This window comes from Caretta caretta, chromosome 6, assembly GCF_965140235.1.
Source record: "Caretta caretta isolate rCarCar2 chromosome 6, rCarCar1.hap1, whole genome shotgun sequence".
NCBI lineage: Eukaryota > Metazoa > Chordata > Testudines > Cheloniidae > Caretta > Caretta caretta.
This window is the reverse complement of record NC_134211.1, coordinates 87,400,382-87,419,276: the sequence shown is the minus strand read 5'-3', so window position 1 is coordinate 87,419,276 and position 18,895 is coordinate 87,400,382.

Below are 18,895 nucleotides of genomic sequence, written 5' to 3'. Positions count from 1 at the left end.
CAGACATGCACGGGCTGAAATTGTGAACAAACAGCATCACTTGCCCCATAACCTCAGCCGTACAGAACACAACGCCACGCACGGCCTCAGAAACAACTCTGATATTATAATCAAAGGGGTTGACAAAGAAGGTGCTGTAGTCATAATGAACAGGTTGGATTGTGAACAGGAGGCTGCCAGGCAACTCTCCAACACCACATTCTACAGGCCACTATCTTTCGGTACTCCTCAGTGGGATCAGAGGAAATTACACCATCTGCTCAAGAAACTCCCTGCTATAGCACAGGAACAAATCTACACGGAGACACCCCTCGAGCCCCGACCAGGAGTATTTTGTCTGCTACCCAAGATCCATAAACCTGGAAACCCTGTATACCCCATCATCTCAGGCATTGGCACTCTTAAAGCCGGATTATCTGGCTATTTGGACTCGCTCCTCAGACCCTATGCTACCAGCACTCCTAGCTATCTTTGAGACACCACCGATTTCCTGAGGAAACTACAATACACTGGTGATCTTCCTGAAAACACCATCCTGGCCACCATGGATGTAGAATCTCTTTACACCAATATTCCACACGACGATGGGCTATAAGCTGTCAGGAACAGTATCCCTGATGAGGCCACGGCACACCTGGTGGCTGAGCTTTTTTCTTTTTTTTTTGTCCTCACCCACAACCATTTCAGATTTGGGGACAACTTATACCTTCAAGTCAGCAGCACTGCTATGGGTACCTGCATGGCCCCACAGTATGCCAACATTTTTATGGCTGACTTAGAACAATGCTTCCTCAGCTCTCATCCCCTAGCGCCCCTCCTCTACTTGTGCTTCATTGATGACATCTTCATCATATGGACCTACAGGAAGGAGGCCCTTGAAGAATTCCACCATGATTTCAACAATTTCCACCCCAACATCAACCTCAGCCTGGACCAGTCCACACAAGAGATCCACTTCCTGGACACTACAGTGCAAATAAGTGATGGTCACATAAACACCACCCTATACCGGAAACCTACTGACCACTATACCTTCATGCCTCCAGCTTCCATCCAGGACATATCACATGATCCATTGTCTACAACCAAGCCCTAAGATACAACCGAATTTGCTCCAATCCCTCAGACAGAGACAAACACCTACAAGATCTTAATCAAGCATTCTTAAAACTAAAATATCCACCTGGGGAAGTGAGGAAACAGATTGACAGAGTGAGACAGGTACCCAGAAGTCACCTACTACAGGGCAGGCCCAACAAGGAAAATAACAGAACACCACTGGCCATCATGTACAGCCCCCAGCTAAAACCTCTCCAGCACATTATCAGCAACCTACAACCTATCCTGGAAAATGATCCTCTCACAGATCTTGGGAGGCAGGCCAGTCCTTACTTACAGATAGCCCCCCAACCTGAAGCAAATACTCACCAGCAACTACACACCACACCACAGAAACACTAACCCAGGAACCAATCCCTGTAACAAACCTCGTTGCCTACTCTGTCCCCATATCTACTTTAGTGACACCATCAGAGGACCCAACCACATGAGCCACACCATCAGGGACTCATTCATCTGCACATCTATTCATGTGATATATGTCATTGTGTGCCAGCAATGCCCCTCTGCAATGCACATTGGCCAAACCGCACAGTCTCTACATAAGAGTAAATGGACACAAATCAGACATCAGGAATGGTAACATACAAAAGCCAGTAGGAGAACACTTCAATCTCCCTGGACGTTCCATAAGAGATTTAAAAGTAGCCATACTTCAACAAAAAAAATTCAAAAACAGACTTCAAAGAGAAACTGAAGAACTAAAATTTATTTGCAAATTTAATACCATTAATTTAGGCTTGAATAGGGACTGGGAGTGGCTGGCTCACTACAAAAGCAACTTTCCCTCTCTTGGTATTGACACCTCCTCATCAATTATTGGGAGTGGACTACATCCACCCTGATTGAATTGGCCCTGTCAACACTGGTTCTCCACTTGTAAGGTAACTCTCTTCTCTTCATGTTATAATAATGCCTGCATCCGTAATTTTCACTCCATGCATCTGAAGAAGTGGGGTTTTTACCCACAAAAGCTTATGCCCAAATAAATTTGTTAGTCTTTAAGGTGCCACCGGACTCCTCATTGTTTTTGTGAATACAGACTAACAAGAGTACCCCCTGATACTTGATACGCATTTGAAAGTGACATCTGGCAACCAGATCAACCATCCTGATGTCTGTAAACAGAATCTCACTTTCATTGTGTATTGCTAGATTGAGACTTCATGTATTATCAAAATGTGACCCCACGAACACCTCAATGCCAACTGGTAAATGTTCCACTGTTTTGTAACAAAGCAACTCCAGACAGCACTGACAAACTCAGTACAGCCAACACATTGCTTTCACAGTATTTATCCAAAGAGGGTCAAGTGAGGCATCTAATAAAAGCTTATGTCATATCGCTTCTCATAATCATTGTGAGATGTATATACAGATGATATTTAAGGAGTTGTGTATATGTACTGAAAATGTTCTAAAATCTGTATCCCAGACAGGGTTAACAAACAGGTTTTGCCAGACAGGTGAATCTACAACCCTTTGTCTGCCTTCGTTTATATGTAGATTAAGAATTGTAATCCAACACTGGGGAAGCCCCATTTTGCATATGGAGTCAACATGAGGATGTGAAGGCAACTTGGAGCCAGCACACTGGGAGGGAAACCGGGGAGGGGGAGGGGGGTCATCCTGATTCTGGTGACAAAACAATGAGTTTTGGGAAATATAAAGATAAGCAAAAAGACATTTTATCATTCTTCACTGAGGAAGCAAAAAGGGTGGCACTTTTTGCATTCATGCAAGTTGAATTCCAGCCATGATGGCTGGTGGTACTGAGAGATATCTTTCAGTGAGAAACTACTTTAGACAAAGATATTCACTTGTTAAAGTTAAGTTTAGACTGTGAGTGTGTTATACCTTTTTGTTTTATATGTAACCATTTCTGTTTCCATTATCCTTATTCATTATCTTGTAAATCTTAGCCTTTAGTAAATTTATAATTGTTTTCACTATAATTATATACCTCACTGTTGTGCTGTTATAAAGGACTTGATCCTGAGTTGTACCAGTCAAACTGTGTGCATACTGTTCCTTTGGGGATAGCAAACCTGATAATTTTTGTGAGTGTCCAGTGACAGTGGCTGCATACTACAAGGGGATGCCTTCAGAGTAGCCCGGGGGCTGGGATATACCTACTGTTAATTCTCAAGACAAAGCAAAGGCTGGTAGAGCTCTGAGGAGATTGGGTGGTTTAACAGACTGATGGGGTTAGAGAGCTGATGCCCAGTTAAGCACGAGCAAATCTTCTTACTGAAGACAGCAGGCATAACAAGTTGACTCACAGTCCTGCGCACACTGAGAAAGTGTCACACAAAGCCTCAGCTATTGTAGCATCAGGGCCTCAGTTAAAGTTCTAGTGAGACACTTGTATTAATTTGCACACCTCCAGCTATTTTGTTATATGTATAAGAAGCACATGGGATCTTTATAGGGAAGAAGGTAGCACGCCGCATTTATTGAGAATACAACTGTTAGCATGTGCATTTCAATCTCTCTCTCACACACACTCGCGCACACACACACACACACACACACACGAGTCCTGCCAGTTGATGTTTATAGTTACCAGTCCAGAGTCTGGATCAATCTAGTGGCCAGCCAGATTGGTCGCAGAGGGGAGCAGGGCTCTGTCGGTTGCGATCCGATGCTCCTGGAGTGTGGCAAAATGAACCCAAAGTCCCATGGCCAAGCACCCTGTTCTCATAGTCTTTTTTCTCTGTTGAAGTCTATGGATTTTCTTGTGTCAGTTTGTGACCGGTTACTTCTTAATTGGTGTATCTTTTGATGTAAACATTCCAATACACCTCCGAGAGGGTTAGCCTGTCCTGGTTCCGATTTAATCAATTGCCCTGTCTTTAGGGGTGCCAACCTTCACCTCATGGTCGTCAATTTGCCCTTCCTTCATTATGGATGCACGCTGATGATTTTCTGGTGTTGTTAAGTCTCTTTACTCCTTTTTCCTTGACCATCTGGCTATAACAATGGCCTTCACACCTTATCTTTTCCTGATGCATACATTCCTCATTCACACAAGCAATCTTTTTACAGAGACCTTTGAGAATACAAACAGTGTCAGTTTATTTTGAATCTCCTTAACATAGACACAATACAAGATCCTGTCTTTTACTTACTAAAACTTAAAACAAAGAAATGTATATTTAACTAGAGTGCCTAATTTGTAATACATATAGGAAACCATAGTAGACATTATAACTTATCCTAAAACAAAAGGGTGACCATAATCAGTCATAAGAATTGTTCTGGTCTGTCCCTGCCTTAACATCAGTACAGACACTGGCAGACTGTCAGATGTATTCCTGCCAATGTCCCAGAGGGTCATTCCTTTCTGCTATTCAAAAAGGGTGGCTGGTAAAATGAAATCAAGACATACATTAGTACCGCTATTATAGTACAATTATAAAATCCTGCTCCTACAATTTGATATCAATGTAGTTACCATAGTTGTCAGCTGTTATGTATCATGAAATGAGATTAGAATTCCATGAAGGCTCGGAGAAAAAGTCCAGATATGGAAACCTACAGATGGCATTTATAGGTATCTACAGCTGCCAGGTTATTAAAAAATTATGCCAATAGCACAACAATGTTTTCTTTATAAATATTTACTCTTCTTGATAATGTCTTCCCCTGAGTTCATGATTAGTTTTAAAAGCATCTATCTTTTCTATGATTTAAAATGGCATATTCTCAGACCATATGTATATGTAGGTATAGGGGTGTGTAGATATATATATAAAATATCTGCACACACACTATTTTAAAATATTTTAAGTTAAATTCATAACAAAACAAGAGTGCAGATATTAACATTGCAGGCAGATAATTCCATAATGCATCCCTCTGTGCATGAAGAAAAGGCAAGAATTATATTTCCTGGCTTTTGTTAGTTAAAATTACAATTTTTGATTGAGGTTAAAGGATCTCCAAAATGGAAGCAAATTTAGGATGAAGAGATGCCATCATCCAGATGCACATCATTTCCTGAGGCCAGTGTGACTACTGACTTTTAGGACTTCAGCCACTTTCTTCATGTGTATAAAGGTTTCCAGGAAGGAGACTCACAGAGGTTAGTCCTCCCTCGTGGCAAGCAGGCCTATTGAAATCCAGGGAAGTACTCATTTAAGTAAGGAAACTCGCCTGAGAGAGGATTTGCAGGATTCAGTCATAAAACAATACTTTTGGTTTTATTGGAAGCCCATGTGAGAGCCTTTGGAAACAGATTCGCACCTAGCCTGCTGGTTCAGCACAATTATTTTCTGAGGCGTTTCTCTCCACAAGGCTGCTGATTGTTTGGAGTGCTCATACAGCACTATTCTTTCCGAGCGATCAAATAGGTGTTAGAATAGGAGCCACTGTCCTCGACTGCATCTTTTTTCTTCCTTTGCAAATTATATTTTTAAAGAAATATTGACTTGTACAGTATTATGACTTTCATAGCATAAGACATTTGTAAACATGACAGCGCATTTGTAAACATGACTCACATTTTTTAAAAACAGTAACTCTCTTTCCAAATGCACGGAGTTTCAGATTCTTGCAATCTGATTTTTCTCGCATGCTTCAGAATCGGGCCCTTCTATTCTGGAATTCATACACTAAAACCTTCACAAAACTAGAAATCATCTCTTTCAGGAAGACTGCTGAGAGGCTGGATGTGAATTCTTGTAAAGTTTTGCCAGATCATGTTATACCCTAGGGTTGCCAACTTTCTAACTGCACAAAACCAAACACCCTAGCCCCGCCCCTTCCCTGAGGCCCTGTCCCCACTCACAACATTCCCCCTCCCTTGGTGGTTCACTCTCCCGCACCCTCACTCACTTTCACTGGGCTGGGGCAGGGGTTTGGGATGCAGAATGAGGTGCGGGCTCTAAATGGGGGTGCGGGCTCTGGGATGGGGCCAGAAATGAGAGGTTCAGGGTGCGGGAGGGGGCTCTGGGGTGGGGCAGGGATTTCAGGTGCAGGAGGGGATGAGGGCTCTGGCTGGGGGTGTGGGCTCTGGGGTGGGGCCAGGGATGAGGGGTTTGGGGTGGAGGAGAGGGCTCCAGGCTGGGATGGGGTGGGGCCGATGGATTAGGAATGTCGGAGGGGATTGCAGGTTGAGGCAGGAGGTTGGGATGAGGGAGCGGGTATGGACTCTGGGCTGGTGATGCAGTCTCTGGGGTGGGGCCATGGATAAGGGGGCTCCAGGCTGGGGGGGGTGGGGCCAAGGGATTCAGAATGCAGGACGGGGCTGCAGGTTGAGGTAGGGGGTTGGGGAGGGGGTATGGGCTCTGGGATGGGGATGCGGGCTCTGGGATGGGGCTGGGGGTTCAGGGTGTGGGATGGGGCTCTGGGATGGGGCAGCAGGTTGGGTGTAGGGGGTGAGGCCTCCGGCTGGGGGTGCAGGCTCTGGGGTTGGGCTGGGGATGAGGGGTTTGGGGTATGGGAGGGGGCTGTGGGTTGAGGCAGGGGGTTGGGGTGAAGGAGGGAGTAGGGGCTCTGGGCTGGGGGAGTGGGCTCTGGGATGGGGCCAGGGATGAGGGGTTTAGGGTGCAGGGCGGGGGCTCAGGGCTGGGGCAGGGGGTTGGGGCTCAGGGTTAGGGCGTGGGCTTACCATGGGCAGTTCCCAGTCAGTGACACAGCAGGTCTAAGGCAGGCTCCCTGCCTGTCCTGGCACCACACTGCACTCCAGAAGCGACCAGCAGGTCCAGGGAGGGATGGGGCAGGAGGCCTGCACGCTGCTCTCTCCCACAGCCATCGCCCTCCAGCTCCCATTGGGTGTGGTTCCTGCTCAGGGTGGGGGCAGTGTGTGCAGCCTCCCTGCCCCCCCCTCCCTCTGCCTAGGAGCCGGACCTGCTCGATGCTTCCAGGGTGCAAGTGTGATGCCTGGACAGGTAGGGACTAGCCTGCCTTAGACCTGCATCACCGCCAACTGGACTTTTAACGGCCTGGTCAGCACAAGGTCCCTTTTCGACCGGGCATTCCTGTTGAAAACCAGACACTTGCCAACCCTATTATATCCTCATCTTCTCCAAAAAAGTATTTCTAAATGTAAGGTAACAGAACTAACTAACAAATACTCTTAGACCAATGCTGTTTGAAAGAAACTCTTCCTGAAGTTTGTCATATCTGCAGGTAATCAGGATATCTGAAGGAGTACTTGTGGCACCTTAGAGACTAACCAATTTATTTGAGCATAAGCTTTTGTGAGCTACAGCTCACTTCATCGGATGCATAAAGTGGAAAGTACAGTGAGGAGATTTTATATATACACACAGACCATGAAAAAATATACATTATAAGAAGAGTGATCACTTAAGATGAGCTATTACCAGCAGGAGAGTGGGGTGGAGGGAGAGAAAACCTTTTGAAGTGATAATCAAGGTGGGCCATTTCCAGGAGTTAACAAGAACATCTGAGGAAGGGGGGGGGGAGGAATAAACAAGGGGAAATAGTTTCACTTAGTATAATGACTCAACCACTCCCAGTCTCTATTCAAGCCTAAGTTAATTGTATCTAATTTGCAAATTAAGTCCACTTTAGCAGTCTCTCGTTGGAGTCTCTTTTCAAAGTTTTTTTGTTGAAGGATAGTCACTTTGAGATCAGAAATCGAGTGTCCAGAGAGATTGAAGTGTTCTCCGACTGGTTTATAATTCTTGACATCTGATTTGTGTCCATTTATTCTTTTACGTAGAGACTGTCCAGTTTGACCAATGTATATGGCAGAGGGGCATTGCTGGCACATGATGGCATATATCACATTGGTAGATGTGCAGGTGAACGAGCCTCTGCTCTGTGATATAGTATGTGAGATAAGGTAACAGCCTCCAGATGACCTCACTCCCTTCCCCGCCATGCCCAGAAAGAACAGCTAAGCAAGTCACCATGAGCCAGTCAGTTGAGCCTTTGGTGACATCATCTCCACAGGTTTGAGCATAAGACTTGATTCAAACCCCGGGACATGACTGACTACCACAGCCCCGCTCCACAGAAACCTGAGATGTGGTGTAGAAGTCCTCTGTGAGGATTCTAACTTTGGAGTCAGCCTGGGCTGTGCAGCTCTGTTTGACTCCATACCAAAGTGCCCTGAGCCACTGTTCAACAAACAAATATTTGAGATATGCAAAAAATTGAGGATCTAGGATTTTTAAGAAAAACTAAAAAAAACCCCAGCCTTTCAGGATTCCTCTCTTTTGTTTCTCTTTCTCAGTTCATTTTACTAATGCACTCACAGTTTAGTGAAATTTGAAAGTTAAAAAAAAATATTTCTGAAGTCCAAGAGAAAGTTGGTTTAAAAAGTAAATACACGGTGAGTATACTCTGCCCACCTGATCCTTAGGAGGCAAGCATTTGGGGTGGAGTTATTCACATACATTTTGAGTAAAATCATTCTCTTTCCCCTGCAGCCATGGAGGGCCAACATGAAGTGAGACGTAGTGGGCTTCAGGATAGGGCGAGATTTGGACAGGGTGTCAATATCCATTGTGCAATACGGAGCTCAGCTCCCTGACTACATGTACCTCTGGAGATGGGTTTCTGGATGGTCGGGGAGGAGCAAGGGTAGCATGGGTGGATGTAGTGCTATGGAAAGTCATAGCTTCCTGCAGAGCAAAAAAGCCTCAATGGGGATAGTGCTCTGGCAGTCCCACAGTGGGAGAGGACTGAGCTGTGGCCCCAGTAGCTTTCATTGATCAGGGGCACTTGAGCAGGTCTGATGGCATGTTCGCAGCCTGCTATCCCTTTGTTGCCCCAGCCCGTGGTTTGTGAGAGAGGGTGAAATAATTTCACCTGCCAAGGCAAAAAGAGCCTCTCTGCTTTTGATCACAAAGAGTTTCTCTATCCACCCTCTTTGACCCAGTTTTGCTTTCCTGATTGGCAATGACACCTGTGTGTAATTCTTTGTGGGTAACTCAGTTGTGTTTTAATGGTGTTGGGTTTCCCAGCATGCTGGCAGCCTGGTTTGGAGGTCAGGAAGTGAGCAGACGGGCAAGTGCAGTGGCGGTTCTTATCACCTTCCCCTCAGCATTCAGAAATTCAGTATTTCCTTACTTGGGGGAGCCCCCAGACTAGTCCTGTGGGGGTTTGGGGCAGAGACAAACAATTGGTCTGAAAAAAATTGCATGACTGAATCTTCGCTGTCTAATGCAAATGTCCTTGAAGGCCACCCATGTTCTGAAGACTTCTGACACAGCCAGACACAGGAGCAGCTCACAATGTATAGGTCTGCAGTCTTGGGCCCAAACGTCTCTCCTTTGCTCCTAGGACACTCAGCAGAGAGGGAGTTTTGCCATTCTCTTCAGTGGGAGCGGGACCTGGGCCATAGGGAAAAGGCAGGCTGGAATGATTCATTCCACTGGTTCGGGGGCCAGTTGGAGGCTTTGTTTATCTATTAGAGCCACTGGACAAGTTCTACAGCTGAATGGAGAAAAATATTTATGATTAAATAAGTTCAAGTAACATATTCAATAAAAGTTGTGGCCCTGCATGGCTGTGACAATATGGTAATTTTATCCTATTCCCCAAGTGTACAGCTATAAAAAGATTATTACTTCAGTTTGATATTGATCTGAACTTCAGTTCAGAGTGACATTACATGTCTAAGAAGGGCACCTGAAGTTTTAAAGTTTTCTGAATCATTTATTTTGTAGGTTATATATCTAGCAAAATCTATCTTGGAGAGATTTGAGTTTGAAATTTATTTTCTCCTGAGGAATATCTTTCCATCTAAATAAACATCCTTGACACTTGTTTGCCAAAAATCTTTTTCTTCTTAGAGAAGGGATGCAGCTCCACTTGCATTTTTAACATCCAAATGCAATTTGCCTCCAACAGAGAACACTGTAGATTAGATCATAAAACTGAATAAAGGACTAGACCATAGTGGTGATTCAAATGACTTAAAACTGTACTCTGATGATGAAAGCTGTAAAGTTTGTACTCTATAAAGAATTGATAGCTGTGGGATAAACCAACACCATAAATTAGCTTATTTTGGTCAGGCGTGGTTAATGTGGCATGTAATGTCTGGGAGTACAAACTGACACCCTGCCACAATTATTCCTCTCACATGTTATTGTTTTTTGTATTGTTGTTTTTTTGCACTATGCAGGGTTCACATGTTCCAAAAAGTAAAAAGAAAAACATTTGTTCCAAGTCAAATGAAATATTTTGATCAACATGAAGCAAAATATTTCATGTTGATTTTGAGATTTTTTTTCACATTTTCAATTTTTTAAAAAAGTAATATTGAAGGAAATTTTGAAAGTAATTTTGAATAAATAAACACTATAATGTTTCATTTTTAAAATGTCAAAAACATTTCAATTCTTTTCAATTTTCAGTAGTCTCTTGTTGGAGTCTGTTTTTGAAGTTTTTTTGTTGAAGAGTTGCCACTTTTAGGTCTGTAATCGAGTGACCAAAGAGATTGAAGTGTTCTCCAACTGGTTTTTGAATGTTATAATTCTTGACGTCTGATTTGTGTCCACTTGTTCTTTTACGTAGAGACTGTCCAGTTTGGCCAATGTACATAGCAGAGGGGCATTGCTGGCATTGCTGGCATATATTACGTTGGTAGATGTGCAGGTGGACGAGCCTCTGATAGTGTGGCTGATGTGATTAGGCAATTCTTCAACAAAAAAAACTTCAAAAACAGACTCCAACCAGAGACTGTTGAATTGGAATTAATTTACAAACTGGATACAATTAACTTAGGCTTGAATAGGGACTGGGAGTGGATGTGTCATTACACAAAGTAAAACTATTTCCCCATGTTTATTCGTCCCCCCCCCCCCCCTGTTCCTCACACGTTCTTGTCAACTGCTGGAAATGGCCCACCTTGATTATCACTACAAAAGGTTTCCCACCCGCCCTCCCACCACTGCTCTCCTGCTGGTAATAGCTCACCTTACCTGATCACTGTTACAGTGTGTATGGTAACACCCATTGTTTCATGTTCTCTGTATATAGAAAATCTCCCCTCTGTATTTTCCACTGCATGAATCTGATGAAGTGAGCTGTAGCTCACGAAAGCTTATGCTCAAATAAATTTTTTAGTCTCTAAGGTGCCACATATATGTATTGTAATTCCTTGTAGATGTTTAGTTTCTTTCACTCTATGTTGCTTTGTATATGTGAACTTGTTCAGACTGACAGTGAAATTAGGGAGACTTTCAAAGGTGCACTGGGAAGTTAGGTACTCACCTGCCATTGAAAGCCAGTGGGAGTTAGGGTTGCCAACTTTGTACTTGCACAAAACCGAGCACCCTTGCCCTGCCCCTCCCCTCCTCTGAGGCCGTGCCCCTTCTCTGAGGCTCTGCCCCTGCTCACTCCATTCCCCCCTCCCTCTGTCACTCGCTCTCCCCAACCCTCACTCGCTCGCTCATTTTCACTAGACTGTCTCAGGGGGTTGGGATGCCGGAGGGGGTGAGGGCTCCAGCTGGGGATGCGGGCTCTTGGATGGGGCCAGAAATAAGGAGTTCAGGGTGCAGGAGGGGGCTCTGGGCTGAGGGAGGAGCTGAGGGCTTTGAAGTATGGGAGGGGGCTCTGGGCTGAGGCAAGGGGTTGAGGTGTGGGAGGGGCTGGGCTCTGGGCTGGAGGTGCAGGTTCCAGGGTGGGGCCAGAAATGAGGAGTTCACGGTGTGGGAGGGGGCTCCAGCTGGGGTTGTGGGCTCTGGGATGGAGCCAGGGATGAGGGATTTGAGGTTGAGGAAGGGACTCTGGGCTGGGGCTCAGGGGTTCAGAGGGCATGAGAGGGCTCAGGGCTAGGGCAGGGGCTTGGGGCACGGGGGTGGGGGGGTGAGAGCTCTGATTAGGTGTGTGGGCTCTGGAGTGGATCTGGGGATGAGGGGTTTGGGGTGCAGGAGAGGGCTCCGGGCTGGGACTGAGGGATTCGGAGGGTGGGAGGGGGATTAGCGCTGGGGCAGGGGGTTGGGGGACGTGAGGGGTGCAAGCTCCAGGCAGCACTTATCTCAGGCAGTTCCCAGAAGTGGGACATGTCTCCCCTCTGGCTCGTACCATGTGGAGGTGCAGCTGGGTGACTCTGCATGCTGCCCTGTCCGCAGGCACTGTCCCTGCAGCTCACATTGGCCGTGGTTCCTGGCCAATGGGAGCAGCCGAATCGGCGCTTGAGCCCCTGGCTTCCCCTATGCCTAGGAGCTGGAGCGGGGACATACCGCTTATTCCTGGAGCCATAGGGGGCCTGCCTTAGTCCGCTGTGCCGACAACTGGGCACAAGGGCTCAAGTTGAAAACCAGACACCTGGCAACCCTAGTGGAAGTTGGGTGTACAACTCCTATTTGTGCCTTTGAAAATCTCCTGAAATAATTTATCTTTTACGGTATATCTGCATAGCAGTTGGGGCTGTAAATCGCAGCTTGGGTAGCTGTATGTGTGTTAGCTCTGACTGAGCTAGTGCCTAAAAATAGCAGTGTGGTTATCAGGGGGCATGAAGACCTGACTGATTAAGAATTTTTTCATGCTTCTTCGGGGTAGCCAGTGTGGGCTGGTCCAACCCTGACCTCTCAAGAACTTCCTCCCTTTCCTCCTTTCCTCTTTCTATATCTCAAGCCCTCCTCATGGCTGCTCTAGGAATCAGCATGGCCACACTGCCGCATACGTGTCTTGGTCTCACAGCAAAGGCCTCGCACCCAGTACGTGCACTTGCATGCAGGAACTGGGCAGAACTGCCACGCAATAATTACTTTTCCACACAGCTGGGATTTGAACAGGTGCGTGACCTCCTCCCCACACATGCTGCTCATATTTCCCCTTCTTCCCCCATCTCACGGGCTCTGAACGCAGCATCCTCTGGTTCCCCCTTTTTCCTTGTACCAAGAGGAGTATGCATGGGACATGAATCTCTCAAGGGATGCAGCAAAAAATGTTTGGGAACCTCTGGTTTAACCAAACTCAGATTTCATGGAAGAGAAATAGTAAAACTTGAACAGAGAAACCTTGCTCTGTGTATCTTTCCTGGAAAAAAAGAAAATTAGGGCTGTCCAACGATTAAAAAAATAATCACAATTAATTACGAGATTAAAAATATAGTTGGGATTAATCGCAGTTTTAATTGCACAGTTAAACAATAATAGAATATCAATTTAAATGTATTATAAATATTTTTGGATGTTTTTCTACATTTTCAAAATATTGATTTCAATTACAGCACAGAATACAAAGTTTGCAATGCTCACTTTATATTATTATTTTTATTACAAATATTTTCACTGTAAAAATGATATTCAAAGGAAATAGTATTTCACCTCCTACAAGTGCCATAGTGCAATCTCTTTATTGTGAAAGTGCAACTTACAAATGTAGAATTATTATATTTTTACATAACTCCACTCAAAAACAGACCAATGTAAAACTTTAGTGCCTACAAGTCCACTCAGTTCTACTTCTTGTTCAGCCAATTGCTAAGACAAACAAGTTTGTTTACATTTACAGGAGATAATGCTGCCCGTTTCATATTTACAATGTCACCTGATAGTGAGAACAGGTGTTTGCATGGCACTGTTATAGCCGACCTTGCATGGTATTTAAGTGCCAAATATGCTAAACATTCGTGTTCCCCTTCATGCTTTGATCACCATACCAGAGGACATGCTTCCATGCTGATGATGGATTCTGCCTGACAATGATCCAAAGCAGTGTGGACCGAAGCACCTTCGTTTTCATCATCTGAGTCAGATGCCACAAACAGAAGGTTGATTTCCTTTTTTGGTGGTTCGGGTTCTGTAGTTTCTGTATCAGAGTGTTGCTCTTTTAAGACTTCTGACAGCATCTTCCACACCTCGTCCCTCTCAGATTTTGGAAGGCACTTCGGATTCTTAAACCTTGGGTCGAGTGCTGTAGCTATCCTTAAAAATCTCACATTGGTACCGTCTTTGCATTGTGTCATATCTGCAGTGAGTGTTCTTAAAACAAACATGTGCTGGGTTATCATCCGAGGCTGCCATAACGCAAAATGTATGGCAGAATGTGGGTAAAACCGCAGAGCAGGAGACCTACAATTCTCCCCCAAAGAGTTCACTCATAAGCTTGCGGGGCTCAAGTAGTGTTTCTAGCTTTTACAGTTTTTCGAAATCACTTCCTTGTGGCATTGATAGATTAGCTGCTCAGAAGCACAATGTGGCTGTGATAGCAGCTTTATTTCCAAGCAGGCACTGAACCATACTCCGTGTGTACTGTGTTTGAAATGGCCCACACGTTTTCTACATTTTGCCAGCACATTTTCAAAACCACCATCACTGAGTGGATTGCTGCAGACTGTGAGTGGTGCACCTCCTGTTAAAGATGCAAACGACTGGCAGCTGCTATCATATTTCATTCACTGTCAGTACTCGTTGTTACCTTTTCTTGACTATTTCATGCTTTTGCAACATCCAAGAAATGCTCTGCACATATTTCAGCATAATGTCTCTCTTTCGTATGCATTATTATTAAAAGCAAACAACTGCAGTGTTCATGCAGCATCACTCAGGTGCGTCGTCATACCAAGATAGCTATGATTGCCCATGGCTGTCCAGTGATCACCAGTGAAAGCAACAGGTAGTGCATTTTTCAGAAGCTCCAACTTTGTAGTCTTCTCACGGTGATAAAGGTCGTGCATTCGTGATGCAATGGTTCCTTGGGAGGGCAAGGTGTATGACTGATTGGAAGATGCAGTTTGAATAACATCTCTTAGCCCGCTGTCATTTACAATGTTGAATGGTCTGCAGTCCATAGCTATCCACTTTGCTATAGCATTAGTTAAGTTGTACTTTTTTGATCCATGGGCTTGTAGTGATCCCGAAACTCTCTAAGTGTACTCTATTGCCGCTGGCAGGATTCATTTGTTGTCAGTGGGTTATCTGTAGCACAAAAACTAGAGGAGAAAGCATGTTTCCAATACCATTGAAGTACTTCAGGTCTGCAGTCTTGAAGTACTTCAGTGGTATTGGAACTCAGCCTTGCAATAGCTAGAGTTAACTGTCTTTTTATCCAGGGAACCATCTGGAAGTTTTTTAAAAATAAACTTCCCATTCAAAAGACGAACTTTTGCTGCTTTGCTCCATTAACTGAAAGCCCTAAAAAACCCCCAACCAAACAGCTTCATATTGTTCCACGGAACCCAGAGATACCTGAGCAATTGAGACAATTAATAAAACTCCAATCGAAATTACATTAGCTGAAAGTACAAGACATATAATCGCAGTACATGTGACCAAACATCTCTCAATGTCTAGTCTATGAATTATTGAATTAGAAAGAAAGTCTGAACTAAATCGGATGCAGCCCTTCTGATGGTCTAAAGTTCTTCTGTGCTAAAAGCTTATGTAATGAAGTACTCATTGCCAGGCAATATTCATAAAAGCAAGTGCTTCAGTTGCCCTGAATATTTTTCTTTGCCTGTTCATAGTAAATCAAACTCTTTGGTGGAATAAAAGCTTGAACTCACAATTTATTAGTATTCACTTTGTGCTGAAGAAAAATAGATGTGAAGTACTTTGAACATTCAGTTATCACCAAAACGATGGTTAAAAGGAATGGGGATTGATGACTTTTATAATGTGTGTATAAGACTACAGATGATTGCCACCGTTTCATATACTGAATAGGCTAGATCCTGTACACAGCTCCTGGACAATTTAAATAGAAGTGTTTTTCCTGCACCATAATTGATTTACCTTTGTAAATAATGTATTACCACTTTTAAAAGGCTTCCAGTTCTCATGTAGTAGGAAATAAACTGATCAGCAGCAAAGGTCAGGAAGAAATTCCTCCCTACATGTATATTACTTCCTGCATTTTGGAGGTTCTATGCCTTTCCTTCTGCCAATAGCCATTGTCAGAGACAGAATATTGGACTAGAAAAATTAATTTGATCTGTTTGATACAGAAATTCCTAGGCTCCACTTTGTTTCTAAAGTGTGTATAATTGCTGTTTTATTGAAATAATCTTGCATTAAGATCTAGTGGGACTAATAACTTTAACAACAGGTGCAAGGGAATATGAATGTCAAAGATTTACTTTCCTATGAAATTGGCTCATTATAATTTCTTTAAATATAGACTTCTCTTTTGTGTCAATATTTGCAGAGCTACATCAGGAAGTTTAATCCCATTCTCCCTTGTGTTAGACATTTGTACGAGGATGGCCTATCTACCCCTTACACAGAACAAGAAGTGCTGAAATCACTCTAACAACCCTGCTACCACGCAGTAAGGTTATTCAATGAATGATCTTAAAGAAACTTATAGGAATTTTAGATTTAAATATTAACTCTTCTCAATTTGCCAGTCCCTTTGGAAGCTATAACTTGTGTCTGTACCATGCTAATTTAAGGTCCCTGATAGCTCCTCCCAAATATAGAGTTTACTTGTCATTTGAGTTTTCTCCAAAGCTGCCAGCCAAGTTCCTCTATTCTGTGCCATTTAGGTTCTTATATCTTGCCCATCACTGTGGCATCTTATTATTTTCCCCCAGAGGGTAATGCATCATATCTGTTCCACTAGTATCTCCAGAGGATAGAATCATAGGGTTGGAGGGGACCTTGAGAAGGCTGTTAAAGAGCAGCTACTAAAGTCAGACATTTTAAAATCAGCAGATCCGTATAATTTACATCCAAGAATTTTAAAAGAGTTGGCTGAGGAGCTCTCTAGATCATCAATGTTGATTTTTCAATAAATCTTGAAACATTGGAGAAGTTCCAGAAGACTGGAAGAAAGTGAATGTTGTACCAATATTTTTTAAAAATAAATGGGATAACCTGGGTAATAACAGGCCTCTAATTCTGACCTCAATCCAAAGCAAAATAATGGAGTGGCTGATACAGGACTCAATTAATAAAGAATTAATGGATGATATAATGAATGCCAATCAATATGGATTTATATAAAATAGATCCTGGAGAACGAACCTGATGTCTTTTTCTCATGAGATTACCAGTTGGGTTGATAAAGGCAATAGTGTTGATACTTAGGCATCTGTAAGGTGCTTGACTTAGTGCATGACTGACAAGAAAAACCCAGAACGATATAAAATTAACATGGGACACATTAAATTGATTAAAAGCTGGCTATATGGCTAGCTGAGAGGTCTCAACTTGTAATTGTAAATGGGCAATCAATATTGAGCGGGTGTGTTTCTAGTGGGGTCCCGCAGGAATTGGTTCTTAGCCCTTCGCTATTTAAAAAAAGAATGCAGGCCATACCTACAGGATGGGGAACTCTATCCTGGGAAGCAGTGACTCTGAAAAAGATTTGGGGGTCATGGTGGATAATCTGCTGAATATGAGCTCCCAATCTGAAGTTGTGGCCCAAAGGTCTAATGTAATCCTTGGATGCATAAACAGGGGAATCTAGACTAGGAGTAGAGAGGTTATTTTACCTCTGTATTGTCAGTGCTGCATCCATTGCTGGAGTACTTTGTCCAGTTCTGTTATCCACAATTCAAGAAGGATGTTGATAAATTGGAGAGGGTTCAGAGAAGAGCCACATGAAAGATTAAATGATTAGAAAAACATGATTTATAGTGATAGACTCAAGGAGCTCAATCTATTCAGTTTAACAAAGAGAAGGTTTAGGGGTGACTTGATTACAGTCTATAAGTACCAACGTAGGAAAGAAATATTTGATAATGGGCTGTAGCTGAGAAAGGTATAACACAATTCAGTAGGTGGGAGTTGAAGCTAGACAAATTTAGACTGGAAATACGGTGTACGTTTTTAACAGTGAGGATAATTAACCACTGGGAACAATTTACCAAGAGTCATGCTGGATTCTCTATCACTGACAATTTTCATATGAAGATTGGGCGTTTTTTTCTAAAATATATACTCTAGAAATTATTTGGGGGAAGTTCTGTAGCATGTGTTATAGAGATGGCCAGACTGCAAGATCACAATGATCCCTTCTGGCCTTGGAATCTATGAATGCTGTGGGTGGATTTTTTTGTTGGTTTGTTTGTTTAGTTATGAAATGGTATGTGTTTTCTTTAGTAAAGTCAAGGTTGCAAAAATGTTCCAAATCCACTTGCACTTGGAACAGAGAGTATCTGTTTGCCAGAAGCTGGGAATGGGCGACAGGAGATGGATCACTTGATTACCTGCTCTGTTCATTCCCTCTGGGGCCCCTGGCATTGGCCACTATCGGAAGACAGGATACTGGGCTAGATGGACCTTTGGTCTGACCCAGTATGGATGTTCTTATGTTCTTATCAAGGTTTTAAATGGTTCTTAAATCCTGGAGAAGCACATTCCACAGCCTTAGACCAATCCCGGATAAAGCTGTAGCTCCGCCCCAAAGAGCTTTACTTTTTCAGTAGACCATTCCCTTGTGTCAGAGGACTGGAGTTACTACTTGGGGCCTTGACTCTGGGGTCAGATCATTATGAGCCTTCTAGAGAAGAACTGAGATCTTGAACATTGTATTCCATTAGGAGCCAACATACTGAGAGAGGACAGGTTTGATGTGCTCACAATAACCCACGTTGATGAGGATATGCCTTGCCATGTTGTGTACCTGTGTAGTTTCCTCATGCCCTCCTTGGGACTGACCCCTTTTATTCTCCCAAGGCGTTCACAAACACCTCCATGTAATCTAACCCCCCTCTTAAGATACAATCTGGTCCAGCTTCTCTTAACTGGTCCAGTCTACTGCTTCTGTTCTCAGCATGGCTCCGTTCTCCTTTAACCTCTCCTTCCTTGGAAATCTTATCATGGCCCCATTTTTCTCATGTTGGCTCTGGCCCAAATTGGCTTCTTACTGCAGTGGTTGCTTTTCTGATGTAATA